General features: G+C 47.1%; 1 pseudogene; it reads left to right on the plus strand.

Moving 5' to 3' along the window:
* Window positions 1–19,014, plus strand: part of LOC126498559 (nucleolin-like) — a 42,179-nt pseudogene that overhangs the window by 853 nt on the left and 22,312 nt on the right.

Genomic DNA, 19,014 nt, shown 5'->3' on the forward strand with positions numbered 1-19,014 from the left:
CTAAATCAGCTTAGAGGAGCAAAGAGTCTCTTTGGCTTACACTTCCAGGTCACAGTTCATCATTGCGGGAAGTCAGGGCAGGACCCTGAAGCAATAATGCTGCTTGGTGGCTCGCTCACTCCCAGGGTCGCGCTTAGTTTGTTTTCTTTTCTCTTTGTTAACAGAATTCCTCATTGATTCTTTGGGAATTTCACATCATGCACCCTAATCCCACTCACCTCTGTTAGCCCCTGCAGCATGCCACCCCCCAAAATAGTTAAAACAAAACAAAAAACGCCTCACTCCCTCCTCTATCTTTCCAACACCTCTTCGCTCATCTTAGAGGCTTCGGGAGCTGTGGTGCGTCTGGCAGTATACAATTGGCAGTTGTCCAATCAACTTCACCCACAAAATGTTCGTGGCAATGAGTCATTGGTGTGGTTCAAGGCCTCTGGCACAGCATCATTACGGACCCTCACTAAACTCCTCTCGGATATACTGCTTTTGTCCCGAGTCATGGAGATCCTGCAATTATCATTCCACAGGACCAATCACTTGATGCATTCCAGCAGGTCACAGATCAAACAGACATTAAGGTGGGCCACACCAAGGCCTAGGATGTGGGTCTGGGTGGTAGCTGAGCTGGTCAGTCCTCTGGGACCACCCCCTCAGGCAAGGGGTAGAGCCAGCTCTCCCATGCCCATGTTGAAGGGTAGGGACCATCTCTCCCACATGTCTGTGTGGGGGGCAAGGGCAGCTCTCCCACGGGTAGGGGTGGGGCCATCTCTCCTGCTGCAGTGTCCACTGAGAGGCAAGGCCAGCTATCCCAGGGCCGGTGAGGGACGGGGTTGGCTCAGTAGGGCTCTCAGCATACATCGCTCTTACGACCCCCTAGGGTAACAAGGGCCATGGACATCATCACAGACCTCAGCTGTAGCAGGAACATGGACACAGTCATGCCCTCTGCGGCAGCTCAGGCTCGGATGTCACCATGGCCCCAGGTGGCAGGGTAGGTCACTCAGATTGACATGGTCCCCATGGTCAAGTTGCTTGGACCTGAGTATACTTTGCTTGTCGTAAACACTAGTAACCCCTCTTCACTTGCCCTGGGGGCAGCCATATTGCCATTCACCCCGTATGCGTATATTTGTCCTGCATAGGCCCCGTTATAACATAACTCTACTTAGATGCCAGGCCCACCCAAATTGATTGGTTTTGCAAGACTCTGATTCCCCCTTCTGAAATGAGACTCTCCTGGCATCAGCCTGATGGAATTTTAAGATGTCAATATTTTAGGCAAAACTTCTGGAAACATGCTAGAAAGAGAGAAGAAAGAAAAAAATCTACCCCAAATCAGATCACTGCTATAGAACATATGTCCAGTCAAAGAATTGATTGTGGTTTGGGGAATCTAAGTTTCTGTGTGTATGTGTTCATATGTGTGCTGGAGGCCAGAGGTCAATCTCTGCTGCCATTCCTTGGGAGCTTGCTGTTTGAGATAAGTCTCTCGTTGGCACCTGGGCTCACCAGTGGGTCCCAGGGATCCTCCTGTTTGCATCTCCCCACTGCTAGGGTTCAGAGCTCAGTGGCCAAGCCTGGCTTTGTACACGGAGCCTGGGGTCAAACACACCCTCCAGCTTCACTGGCTGAGCATCTCCCCAGCCCTGGATGAAAGTTACTTTTGTGTCTTTCTAGCCACTTGCTTGTTATTTCTTTGTTTTTTTTTTTGTTTTTTTTTTTGTTTTGTTTTGTTTTTTTGACACAAGGTCACACTAAGTAGCCCTGGCGGGCGTGGGGCTCCCTATGAGATAAGGCTAGCCTTGAACTCTGCCTCCCAACTACTGAAATTAAAGGCGTGCATCACACGCATCATCACGCCTGGCTTTCTGCCAGTTTTTTTTTTTTTTTGAGGACATACTCAAATAAATCCAGGAAGGTGAGGAAAAGAGACACAAGGCCCAGAAAGCAGCCATGTTATCATGAGCTCAGTATGAAAAAGGATTCTAGTTTGAAGGACTTGGAGGGTGACCTGTACCCATCAGCACTTAGAATAGCAGAGTGAAGAAGCTGGCTTCATACCTTCTATCAATGTGAAAAAACAAAGTATACTAATAAAGTCAGGAGGAGCAAAGAGCTATAGAAGAGTACCCAGCACTTACGTGAAACATCTAAGTGTGATTTTGAGCAACTGAAAGAGTGTAAAAAAAATCCATGTGAAGGGGGACTCCTGGATGATCCCCTGCCAGTTGCCAGCCTTCATGGTGTAAGATTGCACCCTCTTCCTGGACAGGGAAAGGAACAATGCAGATGGTCCTTTATGATTTATGATAGTTTGACTTATGATTCCTCATTGTTATAGCTTTTGGCAGAGACTGTACTTTGAATTTTGACCTTTCTGGATTTAAAATGGAAGGTGGATACTTTGCTGTGATGTTGGACAGGGGCTGATAGCTGCCTAGTGCCCAGCCAGCCATTTGACCGTGAAAGCCACTAGTGTGTTACAGCTTAGTGTGTTGCCAGTGATTTTTTTTTCTCAAACATAAGTCATTTTATTTTTCTGGTATAAAAACCCTATATGGTAGCTACAGCTAGAGCCTGGATCCACAGTGCAGGGACTCTGGTGTGGTTTTTTTTTTTTTCATAAGATGGTCAGTGAATTGCAGATAGGGAGATTTGGAGAATTTGGTCTCTTTCCAGAGGTTGGGGATCAAGTAGGTGTAGCTCTTGGAGATGGAATCAGGATAGTCTTGGTGAAGTTGGCCAGGGTGGCAGTGCCGCCCCTGACTGATGTGGAGCACTCAGTCATCAGTACCGGGTAGCAGCAATACTTTCTTGCACATAGGGACAAAATGATTCCAACTCCTCTGCGGCCAGGGAGAGGCTCACAAGCACAGAGCCACTGGGGCAGTCACCTTGCAGGGGATAGTGTTAGGCTTCCCAACCTTGTTCTTTTAGTACCCTCCCCACACAAGGACAATGGGCAGCTTGGCCAAGATGATGTCCCATTAGATGGCAGTGGCTACCACCTTAGAGTACTTAACACAAAGACCAATGTAACCACTGTAGTCCCCAGTAGCAACAAAAGCCTTAAACCCAGATCGCTGGCCAGGCCGAGTCTGCTCCTATACTGGCATGATCTTTAGAACCTCATCCTTAAAAGATGCTCCCAAGAGAAAGACAGTGATTTCAAATTCTTTGATGGGCAGGGAGAATAGACACGTTTCCTCAGGGACTTGATCTTCATGCCTTTGACCAGGTGGCTCAGCTCGGTGACAGGGATTCTTGGTCCTCTGCTTTACCCCTGCTAGCCCCACAGCCTCAGTTTCCCAAGCCACAGCCTAGCCACTGCCAAGACCACCCCCACAACTACAACCCTTGAGACTGCTGCTATATCCTCTGTGGAAGCCACTACAGCTCCCAAGTCCTCCGCTCCACCAGTGTCCCCCACCATTTGGTGTTTTCCCAAGGAAGGAAAAGCCAACAATTTGTTTTTGGTGTTGTGTTTTGTGTTTTTATACCCCAACACATATGAATACATGAAATGTTCGATACTTTATTTGTAAAATGGTCTTTATGTTATGTGGTTTTGCCAACCGTGGGCTAATGCGAGTACTGTCAATTCAGGCTAGGCCTGGCTAGCATATTTGGTACTCCTGATAATTCGTGTCAACCTCACAGGAGCTGGAATCGGCCTTCGAGTACACCGTGAGGGCTTACTTAGATGAGGCGAGCCTCTGGGCATATCTACGACTTACTTCTGTGCTCAGGTTAAGGTGAGAAGGCCCATCCTAAAGGATGGTGACGTCATTTCCTGGGCTTGGGTCCTGGCTCCAGATGCCTCTTGCCTCCTTGCCCTCCCTGCCATGGTATACCCTGGAACTGGGGATCAGAATAAACACTCTCTTCCTTTAAGATGCTCTTGCTGCGATATTTCATCACAGCAACAAAACAAATAACCAATATAGTCTGTTAAACACACACAGAAGCAAATACATGTTTGACTTGTAATATTTTTAATCTACAATGAGGGCTTGCCTATATAACCCCGTTGTAAATAGTTTATAATATCATATAATAAGAGTTTGCCGGCTGTGGAATTACAGGCAATTTCAGGGGTGACGAAGTGACAGGTTCAGAAGGGAGAGCAAGACACACCTTCTCTGGTCCTTATATTTTGTAGCTCCCCCCTCTCTTCTCCCACTTCTTGTTTTTTTTTTTTCTTTAGGTTCTAACACTGCTGCATCTTTCGCCTGCTGATTTTTGTCCACTTTTTGTCTCCTCCAAACAGGAGAGTAAGCCCGGTGAGCCCAGTGTGTTTAGTGCTATGCAGGGTGTTGCGTGTCGCAGCTGCCCACCATTAGAATGAGTGAGCCCTGGGCCGAGAGGAGGGAGAGACTGCAGCCTTGGCCCACCCAAGAGCTACAGCTCTCTGAGCTCAGGCCTCGCTTTGTCCCCTGATCCACTGCTGGCCAAGCAGAAATGGAGGTGTCTGCACCCGATTCCAAGCCATTAAAGAAAGCTGGAAGAGCTAAAAATAATACAACTAACGCAATTAAAGGGATGATGGGGGAAGTGGGAATGACTTGACTCCTCTTTCATCCTGGGACGTGGAGTAAAGATTTCTAAAATTGGTCAATCCTGAAGCAGCAGTAAAAGCATTTTATTTAGAAATACGGTGGCTACAACAAGTTCTGAAAATATAAACCGTTAAAATGGTCTCTCCCGAGAGCTGGGCGCGGGACGGGCAATGGTCCTTTTTCATTTAATATCAGTCTACATTGCCTTAATATTTTTACTTTGTGTGTTTATCACTTTATAATTTTAAAAATGTGGGGGGAAAGCCATGTCTGCAGACTTCAATATCTTTGTTTCCTGTAAAAATGTCTTCACTTATTTATGATTTAGTATTATGCCACTGGACTTTATAGAGGGTCAATATAAAAAATGGCCATCCGAAGAGCACATCTGTATTGTCTGAAAACTACAATAAAAGGCATTCATGCCCATTATGTCCCCTAATGTCCCCTAGATGAGGATTCATGCTGCAAACTTCCAGAACTTCACACCTGAAGAAAGTTTGCCTCGACAGGGGAAAAATATCTACTATGAAGATGAAGGACAAAGGGTTGACTTCTTCCTTCAAACTCTATCAAGTAGTAAAAAAAAAAAAAACCCTCTAAATATTCCAATGGAGAAGAGGGAATCTCTCACCAAAGAAAACTAAAACAGCTTAATAAAACACGTGATTAATCTTCTTACTTCTAGCAATAAATAAATAAATAATCCTGCAGGGGAAAAGAAACAAATAGACAATCGTGATGGGTAGAAAAGATGTGGGCCCTGCAGAGGCTCTGGAGATGGAAATGCCCACCTTCCATTGGCCAACTGGATAACATGACCAAATCGTTTGTGTGTGTGTGTGCGCGCGCGCACGCACACACGCGCCTGTGTGTACACCTGTGCATATCTATCCAGAAGTCAAAGGAGGATGTTAGATGTCATTCTCTATCATTCTCCATGCTATTTTTTGAAACAGGGTCTCTATACCGAGAGGTTTTGTGTGTTAACATCAGAGGAAGGAGCCCCAGTTGAGGGAAAGCCTCGATGAGATCCAGCTGGAAGGCGTTTTCTCATTCAGTGATCAATGGGGGAGGGCCCATGATGGGTGGTACCATCCCTGGGGCTGCTAGCCCTGGGTTCTAGAAGAAAGCAGGCTGAACAAGCCATGATAAGCAAATCAGTAAGCAGCATCCCTCCATGGCCTCTTCATCAGCTCCTGCCTCCAGGTTCCTGCCCTCTTTGATTGAGTTCCTGACCTGATTTTCTTCAGTGATGAACAGCAATGCTAAAGTGTAAACCAAACAAACCCTTTCCTCCCCAACTTACTTTTTGGTCATAGTGTTTCATCACAAAAATAGAAACTCTAACTAAGACAGTCTCTCACTGACCCTGAATCTCTCCATTATAGCTGGATTGGTTGGCTAGTGGGATCTGCCTGTCTCTGTCCCCCAGTGTTAGGGTTACAGGCACACAAAATCACAACTGGCTTTAAAATGGGTCCTGGTGATTCAAACTCAGATCCTCTTACTTTCATGGCAAATGCTCTTAACCACCAAGCCATCTCTCTAGAGCCCTCAAAACTTTTTTTTTAAAGATCCCTGTGAAGGACTGGTTGTATGCTTGCCTCAGTGGGCATACATAGCACGCACCTTGCCAAGCAGAAGTTCATATCTACGTGTTCTGTTTTATTTTTGAGATGGGTCTTACTATGAATCCCTGGTTGGCCTGGAACTTGTTATGTAGACAGACTAGCCTCGAAATCATAGATATCCACCTGCCTCTGCCTCCTTCCCAAGTGCTGGGATAAAGGCATGTGCCACCATGCCTGGCCTATCCATGCAGGTTTTTTTTTTTTTAAAGCAGGTCAGTGGGTTCATGGCTCGGAGTTTAGGCATTTTGAAAACCAAAAAACTTTGCAAACTCATTTAACGTTTAACATGTGTGAGTTAGGATTACTATACGTGATCATGGGACTTTAGCTGAAGAAAGGTCCTTAGAGGATGAGAAGTATAAATAGGCTTGTAGACAGGAAGTGGGCAGCCGTGAACTCAGGCTGGGCAGTGGCACTCTGGCCTGAGCACCCTGACCAAGACCCCAGGGGTAAGTAGAAGTGACTCTTACTGACCCCGGCCCTGTGCTGGGCCATGGAAATCCCTGGAATAGGGAGACAAACATGACCATTGAGAATCCTGGGCAGAGCCAAGTGGCAGTCCTTCTGGCTCCAGAGCACGCTGGCAAGGAGGGGCTGGCAGAGAGAGAGCCAGGGTGTGGGTATATGACATGGTAGGGACTGGAAGATCTCACATGGGCACTGTGAGAAAGCACCTTTCTGTTCATAGGTTCACTTCCTGAGACTTCTCATTCTTAGTCTAGGACAATAGCTCCCCACTCTCCAGGAGACTCCTGATTTCATTCCACAGGGTAGCAGTCGGTGGGGGGGGGGGTAGGGGTTTGAGGGTGGGGTCTGACTGGAACTAAAGAGCTTGGCTGTGTAGATGAGGGGACATTTGTGTTCCTCTCCTTGTACTAGATAGTGTGTCTTTCAAACTCCTGCCCACTTCTAAGTGTAACCTTGATTGAAGACAGGGACTTAGAATATCTAGTCACTGACCTTAGATTGACTGTCATAGGTTGGAACGCACCCTGATCCAATGATTCTCCTTTTCAGAGAACACGACACACACAGACACACACAGGAAAAATGTCTTATGACGACAGAGGGAAAGACTGGAGGATGAGTTCAAGCGAAGAATGCTGGGTAACTCCAGCAAAGTCTAGAACTTGGAAGAGTAACCAGCTAAGATTCAAACATAAGAGTCCACATAGGGAACAAAGCCTCCCCTTTGAGTCTGGACTTCTGGCTTGCAGAACTGGGAGCAACAACTTTATATTTAGGGATACTCCCTAACATGTGATTTCACGTACACGCGGTCAACCCTGATTTGAAGATATTAAGTGGGAAATCATGGAAATAAACCATTCTAAGTTCTAAATTGCACACCATTATCAGCAGTGTGATGAAATCTCCTCGGTTTCCCACTCTCTCTGATTTGGGGTACAAATCATCTCCCTGTCTTGAGTATCCACTCTGTATGCAATACCAGCCCATCAGTCACTTAGCAACTGCCAAGGTTTATTAGATCTACTGTTCCAGCGACATAAGATTTTATTTTATGTAATAATGGCTTCCATCTTTTAAAAAATTACCAAAGTGTATTTTTATAATTGCTCTATTTCATCATTTCTTATTATTAATCTCTTGCTATGCCTAATCTGTAAGTTAAAAACCATAGGTATGCTTGTAGAGGAAATAACACATGGACATGGAACTTGGTATCCTCATCCTCTGTGGAGCTTGGGTAAGGGGCTCAACCATGTTAAAATACATTAAAACCTCCCATGCATTGTCTTTTGTCACAAAGCCCAGAAAATGAATTTACTTTTCCAACAATCTTAGGACAGACTGAGAGCTCCCCCTAATGTGTCTGTCTTGGGGTCTGCAGAGGAAAGAAGGGGAAGTCAAACCACAGAGGGAAGGGATCTTTAAGGTGCCTACCAGAGAGTGGCCCTGTCACTTCCACATAGGACTAGCTCCTTGGTCCTGGATATCCTAGCTGACAGCAGGCTGCAGGAGACCAAGTCTGCCATAAGTGTTGATCACAGCTGGAACAAAGAGGGCTCTGCTGTGAAGAGACACCAAGGCCACAGCAACTCTTACAAGGTGAAGCATTTAATTGGGGCTTGCTTACAGTTTCAGAGGTTTAGCGCATTGTCACCATGGAGGGGAGCTTGATGGCATGCAGGCAAACACAGTGTGGAGAAGTAGCCTACAGCTCTACATTTGCCTCCACAGGCAGCAGGAGGAGAGCCTCTGGGCCTGGCTTGGGCTTTTGAAACCTCAATGTCCACCCCCAGGGACACACTTCCTCCAACAAAACCACACCTCCTAGTCCTTCCAAATAGTACCACTCCCTAAGTATTTAAATATATGAGCCTATGGGGGCCATTCTTATTCAAACCACCACAGGCCTCACATCTCCTGAAGTCTACTTTCTGAAGGGGACTGCATCAAAGGGGCCTGCATCACTGGAAGGACTCCATTCTCTGAGCTGGCTGCTAAAGTGAGCAGACGCAGCACACAACACAAACCACAGAGGCTCCTCTCTAGGAATTTTATACCAGAGGTGGCCAAAATGCTAACTGCAGCATGAAAGGTAGTTTGGCCCTGTCTAAACAAAGTCATCAAGCGAGCAGGTGTCGCAATGTCATTACGGCCCATCTGATATCCAGGGAGGCCAGAAGATGCCCAGCAACTTTCCAGGCTTTGATGTGGCCATGCCCCTTTGACCTTTGCCATGGCATGTCTCTTTGACATGAAATGTCACTTTGGTCTTTGCCAGCCCTTATGAGAGCCACCTGTCACTCTTGGGTAGAAGGATTCACGGCCATCATTCAGCCCCTTTGCTTTCCACTCCACTTGGCGAAATGAGCAAGAACAACTGGGTTATTCTTGGCCACAGTTTGGGAAACTCTATCACTACTTAACCCATGCAAACAGCAGAAGCAACCCAACGCTCGCCAGTGGAGAATTTAGGTCAGAACCACAACCGCATGCATCAAAGCCAAGCAGGTGCATCACTACCATGGTGATAGGCAGAGGTGACCCTTCAGAGCTGTTGTATGGCAGCTATGCTGTATGGAGAAGGATGCAGGATAGTCATCACCTCCCAGTTTTCCAGAAATGCCAGACAGGCAGATTGTCCACGCTATCTGACCACTGAGCCGGCAGAATGACACAAGGGAGGTAACTCAGTGTGGCAAAGGTAATGGTGTGCATAGAGGGGCTACCAGGAGGCCTGGAGAAACAGGGGTTCCATCTGCAGGTGCCCCAAACCACAGGAACATATGATCCCACCAAGTCCACAATTCAGACTGGAGAATGCAGGGGGGGAAATGTGTCTATTTGCACAGACATGACTACAATAACCATGTGCTAGATCCAGTTAACAGCAAACTACTCAGTTACAGAAAGGAAAAAAAGAGCTGATGTATGTCACAACATGCATGAACCCTGCAGGCGATCCACCAGGTATCAGGAGCCTCATTCCAGTAAGTGATGCTTTCCCAAGGGAATAAGATGGAGAGTGATAGATAGAACAGGACACCCACCATCATCCTCTGGTCTCTGCTCAGGTATTTACAGATTGTGCACCTGTATGTATTCAACACACACACACACACACGCGCGCGCGCACACACATAAGATAGGACCACATGAGCTAGTTCGGTGAACAAACTCAGTGCCTGTGATCTGACGGCTAGATCTCTATCTTGCACGTAGCAGCAGCTACACAGATGAACATCTGCGCCCACCCACCCACCTGTACACATTCTGGATGGCATCGCAGGCAGTTTTCTGTTTGTTTGTTTTTGTTGTTTTTGTTTTGGCAAGCTTTTATTAGACTATGCATCAGTACAATGGTTCTGCAAGTGTCTGGGATGAACCTCAATAAGAATCCTTTGGGCGATGGGGGGACAAAGCACCATCTCCTTCAGCAGAGTGTTAAGGCACCAGCTCTGTGGCATGGGCTCAGCATTACCATGCATGGAGGGTCCTGATGGCTGGGGGTGGTGGTGTTTGGAATGAAGATGTCCTCCATAGACTCATAGATTTGAATGCTCCAAGTATTAAATATGGTCTTGTCAGAGGAGTGCCTCTGGGGATGGGCTTTAAGGTTTCAAAAGCCCATGTTATTCCCCGTTAGTCCTCTTACTCTCTACTTCCTGCCTGTGGATCAGATGTGAGCTCTCAGCTACTGCTCCAGCACCGTGTCTACCTGCCTGTTCCACACTACCCACGACAATGATCATGGACTCACCCTGTGAAACCGTAAGCCCTATAAACTCTTTTTTCTATAGGTTGCCTTAATCGTGGTGTTTTGTCACGGCAACAGAAAAATAACCAAGGGAGCATCATGCATCATGGGAAATTAACAGTATGCCCTGTGCCAAACAATTTGAGTTCCAAGGTGTGGGGCTAGGGTGGGTATCAGACTTGCGGGGTCACAGCCTTGTTTCTGCCAGTCTCCTTCACACTGGGCTCCGAGAAAGGCTCGCCAGCAGCTAGGAGAGTGCAGTGAGAACACAGTCTCGTGGCTGAGACGAGAGGTCTGGTGTCCTAAGGCCACTCGGCACACACTCTGTCTGGAGCTGGGCTTTCTCTCCACTGCTTTTACCTTTGATCTGGAGTCTGAGATGAAAAACACATTTCTGGCATATTTAGGAACACGGCTAGCCCAAAGTAAAGGTAGGACCCCCAAGTTCTCCTTTGGAGAACCTCTGAACCCCACAAGCTGATGGACAGACTAGCCAAGGACATCAGTGAGGGACGCTTCCAGAGCAGCTCCAGATAGGAAAGAACTGAGCCTCAGCAATAGGGTTAAGTGGGGCTGATGATAAGGATGGTGGTAGTACCACATCAGCTCTCTGATGTGACCGGTATGAGCCACCAGGCGTCCTGAAATTGGGACTGTCACCCAGAGCAGTTGCTGGGAACACAGAAGAGTTAGGCACAGTCATCAAAATTCCTAAAATGAGGAGACTGTGACAGGGGGACTTCTTGGCCTTCAGGTAAGACAGAGGGCTCAGAGCCAGGGCAGTGATGCTCGGTGATCATAGACCTGAAGTATTAAGGGAGAAGATTCTGGTCCAGGAACATTTGTGCCTCTGCTCAGTCAGCCAGCTGCCACAAGCATCAGGGCACCAAGCATCCAGAGCGTCTCCTCTCCCTCTGTGGGCCAGCAAGAGCAATAATAATAATAAATAATGCCCCATTCAGTAATAGTGAGAAGTGCCCATGGGAAAGATCCTGTCCACATCTCTAAAACCAGACCAGAGCACACTTGGGCTACAGCTCAGCTTGGGGGTTGGCTTGCAGAAGCCACACAGCCAGCCACAAGCCTGAGCTGTTTCCTGGAAGGTAATTATTTTATACTTATCAAAATAAGTGGTTCACTGGAAGGCTCTTATTTTATACCCAATTTCAGGTTTTTTCCTATTATGTGGTGTGTTCTTAGATGAGAGTGGAAGCATTGCTTCAAAAGCAAAAATCCTGTGGGTAACCTCGGCTTTACCCTCGTGGGCCTCAACTGTGTGCAGCTCCCATGTTCTGGTCATGACCCCAGCCACCCTGAGTCCAAGGGGCTGGGCAGATGTGCTAGGGAGGAGGAGGTACCAAGTGTGGGGGAGAGCCATTGTGTCCTACCTCGTCCAGACATTGTTCTGTGTCCCTCTGCAGGCCCTTAGTCTCCCAGGGGTCTGGAAGGCCACTGAAAACCTGCTGGTCGGTGCTAAGTGGCCCCATTCCCCTCCTTGGGAGCAAGTTGTTCTTCCTTGCAGGTTCACTTGGAGTCTCTCAAACTTGATGACTGCCATCTAAGAATTAGAGCAAAGGAGCCTGTGGTCTGACAGGGCCTGCACTGGAGTGGGGGTGGGGGGGCAACATTGGTTGATAGTTGATAGTCCCTTGCCCTCTGACCTGTCATCCACTGCTATAGAAGGGTTTGGGGTCTGGGGCCCTGGCATCTAAGACAGTCATCTACAGGAGCCCCGGGGGGCAGTCTTCAGAGCAAAACAGGAAAGAATTTAGGAACCAGGCGGTTTCAAAGACCAGAATAATGAATCCAACTAAAATGTGAGCTATTGATTTAGCATCACAGGAGAGGAGCTCTAGATGGTCCACAGAAACGTGTTTCCAGTTTAAATACTCCTAATGGATATGCCAGTTTTAACTGATTTTCCCCACATACCTCTAAGTCTCTCCTTTAGACCACAGTGTGTGGCTGGCTGTCATGTGGCAAATGGGGTTGGAGGCACGCCATTCCCACTTTCCAGATAAGCCTTCCAGCTAGGCTGTGATTGGCCTGTATTTTCCCATGCTGGGTCCCAGGGCTTGGGCAGTTCCAAGAGGTGGGAGGTGGCTGGATCAAAGAGCATTCCTCTTTGAACAGGGCAGCTTTTCCCAGTGCCGCCTGAGACTGGTGCTCGGCCTGGAGTCATCTGTAGATTTAATTTTTAAAATAATTTAACCTCTCCTTTCCTGGGGAAGAATGAGCCCAGAGCAAGGAAAGGAGCTATCTAAGGTCTCCTAGCAGCAGCAGCACTGGCAGCGAAGCATCCCTGGGCACCTTGTCTGAGCCAGAGACTGCTCTGAGCTTCTCTCCTATTCACCCACTTAACTCTACAACAAATCATGGTGGTACCCTCATTCTGTAAAGGGGGGAAGCGAAGCATTTAGATACACCCACTTATAAAATAAACCGCAAAGAGCACATGATAGTGTCCCACGAAGCACCATATGCATCATAACATATAGAAACCCACTGAGTATTGTGGTGGTTTGCATGAGAATGGCCTACCTAGGTTCATATATTTGAATGCTTAGTCATCAGGGAGCAGAACCATGTGAAAGGATTGTAAGGGAAAGGAGGTATGGTCTTGTTGTAGCAGCTGTGGCCTTGTTGTTGGAGGAAATGTGTTACTGGGCGTGGGTTTTGAGCTCTCTCTCTCCCTCTCCCTCTCCCCCTCCCCTACCCCCTCCCTCTTCCTCTCCCTCTCCCTCCCTCTCCCTCTCCCTCCCCGGTGGATCAGAATGTACTCCTAGCTGTACTCCATTGCACTGCCATACTCCCCACCACGATGACAATGGACTGACCCTCTGAAACTGAAAAGCACCCTCCCAGTTAAATGTTTTCTTTCATCACAGTTGCCTTGGTCATGGCGTCTTTACACAGCAATAGAACCCTTACCAGGACAGAAGTTGGTACCAGAGAGTAGAGACTTGCTGTGGCAGGTCTGGCCATGCTGTTTGTGGACACAATGTGGACTTCAGGGCTTTGGATTAGGAAATCTGCTGAATGGTTTAAGTAGGACTTAGTGGGCCACAGTAGTAGAAGCATGAAGAACGGTGATACCCAGAGCGATGTAAATTATGATGGCCCAGTTCAAGAAGTTTCAGAGGGGAAGAATATTAATAAGTGGTCTAGAGACGAGTCTTGTAATAGTTTGGCAAATATGGCTGCTTTCTGCCCTGATGTGGGACGTCCCTCTGTATGCTGTGAACTATTGGCTAATGAAGAAGCTGCTTTGGCCTATGGCAGGGCAGAATAAAGCCAGGTGCAAAATCCGAACAGAGATAGAGAGTAGGCGGAGTCAAAGAGACACCTGAACATTACTGGTAGGCCAGAGCCTTGTGGTGATACATAAAATTAATTGAAATGTGTTAATTTAAGATGTAAGAGCTAGCTAGAAATATGCCTGAGCCATTGGCCAAACAGTGTTGTAATTAATATAATTTCTGTGTGATTATTTGGGTCTGGGCAGCCAGAAATGAACACACAGTCTCTGGTTACACTGCCCTTGTCCTAGAAATTTGCCTAAGGTTAAATTGAAAATTTTTGGATTAGTGGAGTTAGTGAAGGAGATTTCAAGACAGCCTGGTATAGACTCTATCATGCAGTGATTAGAGATCACTCTTATGCAGATCTACAAAGAAAAGACGCAAGCTGCACAAGGAATAACACAAGATGAGCAGTGTGAAGAGAAAAGGAGCACCCGGAAGCAGAGCGGAGTTAAGTCCTGTACTCAAGGAGGTAACATGTTTTAAAGAAAAGCCTGGCGCTAAATGAAATAAAGGAAGCAGTGACCTCAGGGCAGGACCCCACCCAACTAAGCATCCAGCTTAATAAAGGAAAGCTTAATCAATGAAGGAAAACATCAGCAACAGAAGCTGAGGCAAACGTAACTGAGAGGCCAAGATCCAGCCCCGTCAAGCAGCAGAACTTGGCAACTTCAGCCATGCGGTTACGGTTTAGAGTCAAGAACATGAGAAACGGGCTGTGGAATCTCTCTCCACAGCGAAGAAAAGCAGCTGAGGCCAGATGGGATGGAGGAGCTTGCTACTCAAGGATGGCACTGAAGTATAGAGCCAAGTCTCTTTCAGGATCAAGGTTCTGCCTTGAACCCTATGGATATTTCAGTAAATGCACACCAGTGCTTCCGGAAGACTTCCTTGCTTCAGGAACTCTCGGTGTGGATGACAAACATGTAAGCAGTTGCTTTATTAAGTGTGCTCTCAACAGCACTAGAAAACGAGAGTGGCGTCATCTGTGTTGGGTCTTAGCTCTAAGTTCATCAGTACACAGCTGTCTTGTAAAGGGGGGGGGGCAAAGTTAATCCTGTTACATAATCAAAATGCTGAAGCTCCCCAGAAGCTCATCCCAGAAGAGCTGCCTGCAGCTGGTGGCCACCCTACAGGACACATGGCCAACCAGCTCCAGGACAGGGGTCAGCAAACTTTGCGTGTATAGGGCATAGGTCTTTGCAACAACCACTCAGCTCTATCATATGGAGATACTGTAACTAGATACCAACAGTCATATTCCAGCAGGGACAGGCCAGACCTGAGCAGCGGGCTAGCATTTGCCAGGCCCTCCGATGGGTGTTTACACGTCTGACGTCACCAGTACTTCAAGACTAGTTCAAGCCAATAAATCCTCCCTGTGTCTTTGCTAAGCTGTGATCATAACCCCTGTTAGGACAGTCACCATTTTGACCTCCAGTCCTGGCTTAGGAGGCGAGGCAGCTTTCTTCACTCCTCTTGCTGACTGCTGGTTCCTGTGTGTGTACCACCCTCCCTCTCCCCTTTAGTTTTCTTATCTGTGTTTCTGCTTGTTTAGCAACATTGCAAAGCATGTGGGATATGAGGTCACCTTCCACAGGAACCCACTCTGTCTGCTCACGCACTTGGAACTCTCAACAAGGATATAAGGCCAATTGTCAGATACTTGAGGGCAAGCTGGCAAACAGGTGGAAAGGCCCTATAAGCACAGGGCTTCCTGGGTCTAGAGAAAGACTTTGTGCTCTACTCCCTGGTCCCAAAGCCCCTCATGCCCGTGGCAGTTTCAGGTGGGAGCAGCAGCCGAGTGCTTGAAACCCAGCAGGTCTAAGTCTGAGGGTTCCAGCGCTGGCTGAGCTCCAGGCCAAGCCTTTGCCCAGTCCTGCAAAGGGAATCAGCCTCAAATGACAGCTCATGGCTTCCAAGTGCCATTCCCTGGCCAAAGGGTCACTTTAGCACCCAGCTTCTTTAACTGTGGGTCATGACCCACGCAGGAGCTATGCAACTGAACGTGGAGATGCAAGGCTTTGACAGTGGCCAAAGGTTTCAGGCAATGACCAAAACCTAATTCAAAACCAAGCATGGGATGAATCTGGGGTATTTCTGGCTGTGCTTGCCCCTGCACTGTTGTGTTTTTATTGCACATACAAAGTGTCCTGCTGTTACAGAGCAGAACATAAGGGCTCTTGTCGTTTCCTGTCTTTCCGCATGTGGCATCAAGTCTCTCTGCCTTTGAATTGTGCGTTAGAAGATTTGGTTTTTGAAATTGCTGTTTTACTCATTGACTGGGGCTTCATTAAAAAAAATAAAATCATTAGAACTAATTTTGGCTTGGGATGAGGACAGAATTTCCTAAGCACACCTTTGCTGTGTTCAATTATGTCCTTGTCCTAGTTTCATTATTGTTGCTACAATAAAATACTCTGGAAAAATGCGACCTATAGGAGAATGAGTTTGCTGTAGCTCATGGCTCTAGGTTACAGTCCCTCATGGTGGGAAGCCAGGGTGGCAGAAAGTTCAAGCAGCTGCTCCCATCACAGCCACGGTCAGAGGCCAGATGTAGTGCAGGTGTGTAACTGGAGGATTCTCTCCTACCCGCCAGTTCCCAAATGACCACTCTAAGGCTTAATGTTAATTACAAACTGTTTGGCCTGTTAGTTCAGGCTTATTATTAACTAGCTCTTGCAAGTTAAATTAACCCATTTCCATTATTCTATATTTTGCCATGAGGTTCATGGCTTGTTACCTTCTCTGGTGGCTGCTGGCATCTTCCAGACTCCACCTTCTTTTCCCTTTCCCTTTGCTGGGATTTCCTACCTCGCTCTATTCAGCCTGGCTATTGACATATTAGCATCTTTATTAACCAATGGCAATAAAATATATTCACAGCATACAGAAGGGCATCCTACATCATCTCCCCTTTTCTATCTAATTAATAATGATGTGGGATGCCCCTCTGTATGCTGTGAATATGTTTTATTATCATTGGTTAATAAAGAAGCTGCTTTAACCTATGGAAGGACAGAATACAGGTAGGCAGAAAACCCAAACAGATGCAGGGAGAAAGAAGGCAGAGTAAGGAAGGCACCAGCAACCACCAGAGAAACAAGATGTGCGGTAATGCCATGGCCACATGGCAATACATAGGTTAATAGAAATCAGTTAATTTAAGATGTAAAAGCTAGTTAGTAATAAGCCTAAAACATTGGGCAAACAATTTGTAATTAAGCCTCTGAGTGTTTATTCAGGAACCAGAGGTCATGAGAGAAACCTCCAGTTACTAAGGTGTAAGTTCTGATGTGAAGTCCTTGGCTCCGGTAGAACCGACCAGCACCTCAGGCACAGATCTCACACAGCCTGCAGAGTCATGTAACCCAGGCTGGCCTTGGATTCAGTGACCCTCCTGTCTCTGCCTCTCCTCTCCAAAGCTGAGATTATAGGCATGTGCCACCATCCCTGACATTGACTTCATATGTGTGTATATGTATACCCATGTATGCACATGTTTTGGTTTTGGTTTGGTCTGTTCGTTTGTTTGAGACAGGTTCTTTGATTGACGTGGAACTCATTGAGCCCCAGAGACCTACCTGCGTCTGCCTCCCTCATGCTGAGAATTACAAGCAAGTGTTGCCACATGCAGGTTCTAGGGGTTAAATTCTGGTCCTCATGTTTGCACAGCAAGTACTTTACCAACCAAGCTGGCTCCCCCAGACACCTGGTACTAACTTTTAATTACATCCATTGTAACAACACCTGTGAACTGAAATTGGAGGAAAAGTTTCCATTGTGTGGAAAGTAAATGTATTATTTTACAGTCCAAGCTAGGTCTTATCAGGTGCACATTAAGGTATAAACAAGGCTATACTTTCTAGAATCCAACCCTTTGATTCTTTCAGCTACCTGTCTTCCTTGACTTTTGGCCACTTTCCCCATCTTGCAGGATAGTGATGGCCAGTGTGGACCCCTTCATGTTAGAGTCCTCTGGCCACCATGTCTCCTTTCTCTTTCACTTTAACAGATGTTGCTGAAGACATCACCGCACCCCCAAAAATCCAAGATGACACGTCACCCCAAAGTCGGGTAGTTAACAGCTTTAATTCTGTCTACAATCTTAAGTCCCTTTGCTATATAAGGTAACATACAGGCCCAGGGATTAGGATGTGGCTAACTTGGGGGGGGGGGGCTTATTCTGTCTTCTGAGGAGGTTTTTCTGGCTATCATATTGTTATTGATCTCCAACTTAATTCCACTTTTATTAGACTACACCTTGTGCATTATCCCAGCCCCACACATTCATTACCATTTTCTGTGTGGCCCGGCATGTGGGTTCTGCCTCAAAGAATCCCCTCCACACCGTTAGAGGGAAGTGAACCAGACAGTGTAAGAACTAGTTAGGTCACCGTGATGGTGTGTCACCTCCCCTGTGCACATCACATCACTGAAATGATTTTAAGATCTCTGAGCTGGCAGGACTAGACAATCCTTTTTCTTTTATCGGGTGCATTCATATCCATTACTCTGCCTTCCTGATAAACGGACCCTCTTGTCTTCATGAAGTGTCCTTCTTTATCTCTTTTAATGTCTGGGTCGTGGTGTGTGTGCTGTCTGATATTCGTGTAGCCATTCCAAATACCCGCAGCAACCATTTCTGCTTCACACGCAAAACATCAGACTTAGAGTCATAATCACAGCCAGGTCTCCAGCTTCCAGGTTTTGGCTTGTTCTTGAGGTGAAACACCTATGATACAGACTTTACTCCCTTTGCGATTTTGGGGGATGGGGCTGAATTGAGGCAGGGTCTTGTGTAGCTCAGGTTGGCCCTGAATTTCCTCTGTAGCCAAGGTTTGCTTAAGCTCCTGATCTTCCTGCCTTCACTTCCCGAGTGGTGGAAGTGCAGAAGTGCACCTGGTACCCAGCCAGCCTCACCGTTTCTAGATGCACAGCCCAGCAGTTTCAACTCCCTTTACATTGCTGTGCAAGTAATCTCAAGAACGCCTTCGTCGTACAAAGCTGAGAGTCTACACACACCAGAAAATAACCGCTGAGCGGGGTGAGGTGCACGTGCCTACAGTCCCAGCACTCAGAAGGCAGAGGGGGAAGACTGTTGCCAGTTCCAAGTCAGTCAGGGCTGCATAGCAAAGTTCTGTCCCAAAAAATTATGCCATATTTCTCCATTCTCCCAACACTGGCAGACAAGGTTCTACTGCCTGACTGTAGCTGCCTGACTGTGGCAGCTGCCTTTGGGGAAGTGGCATCATTTGGTACCTGTCCTTCTGTGATTGGCTTGTCCCAGTCTGTAT

The sequence above is a fragment of the Alexandromys fortis genome, unplaced genomic scaffold (genome assembly GCF_014885135.2).
Source record: "Alexandromys fortis isolate MF-2015 unplaced genomic scaffold, M_Fortis_MF-2015_v1.1 scaffold_3, whole genome shotgun sequence".
NCBI classification, from domain to species: domain Eukaryota; kingdom Metazoa; phylum Chordata; class Mammalia; order Rodentia; family Cricetidae; genus Alexandromys; species Alexandromys fortis.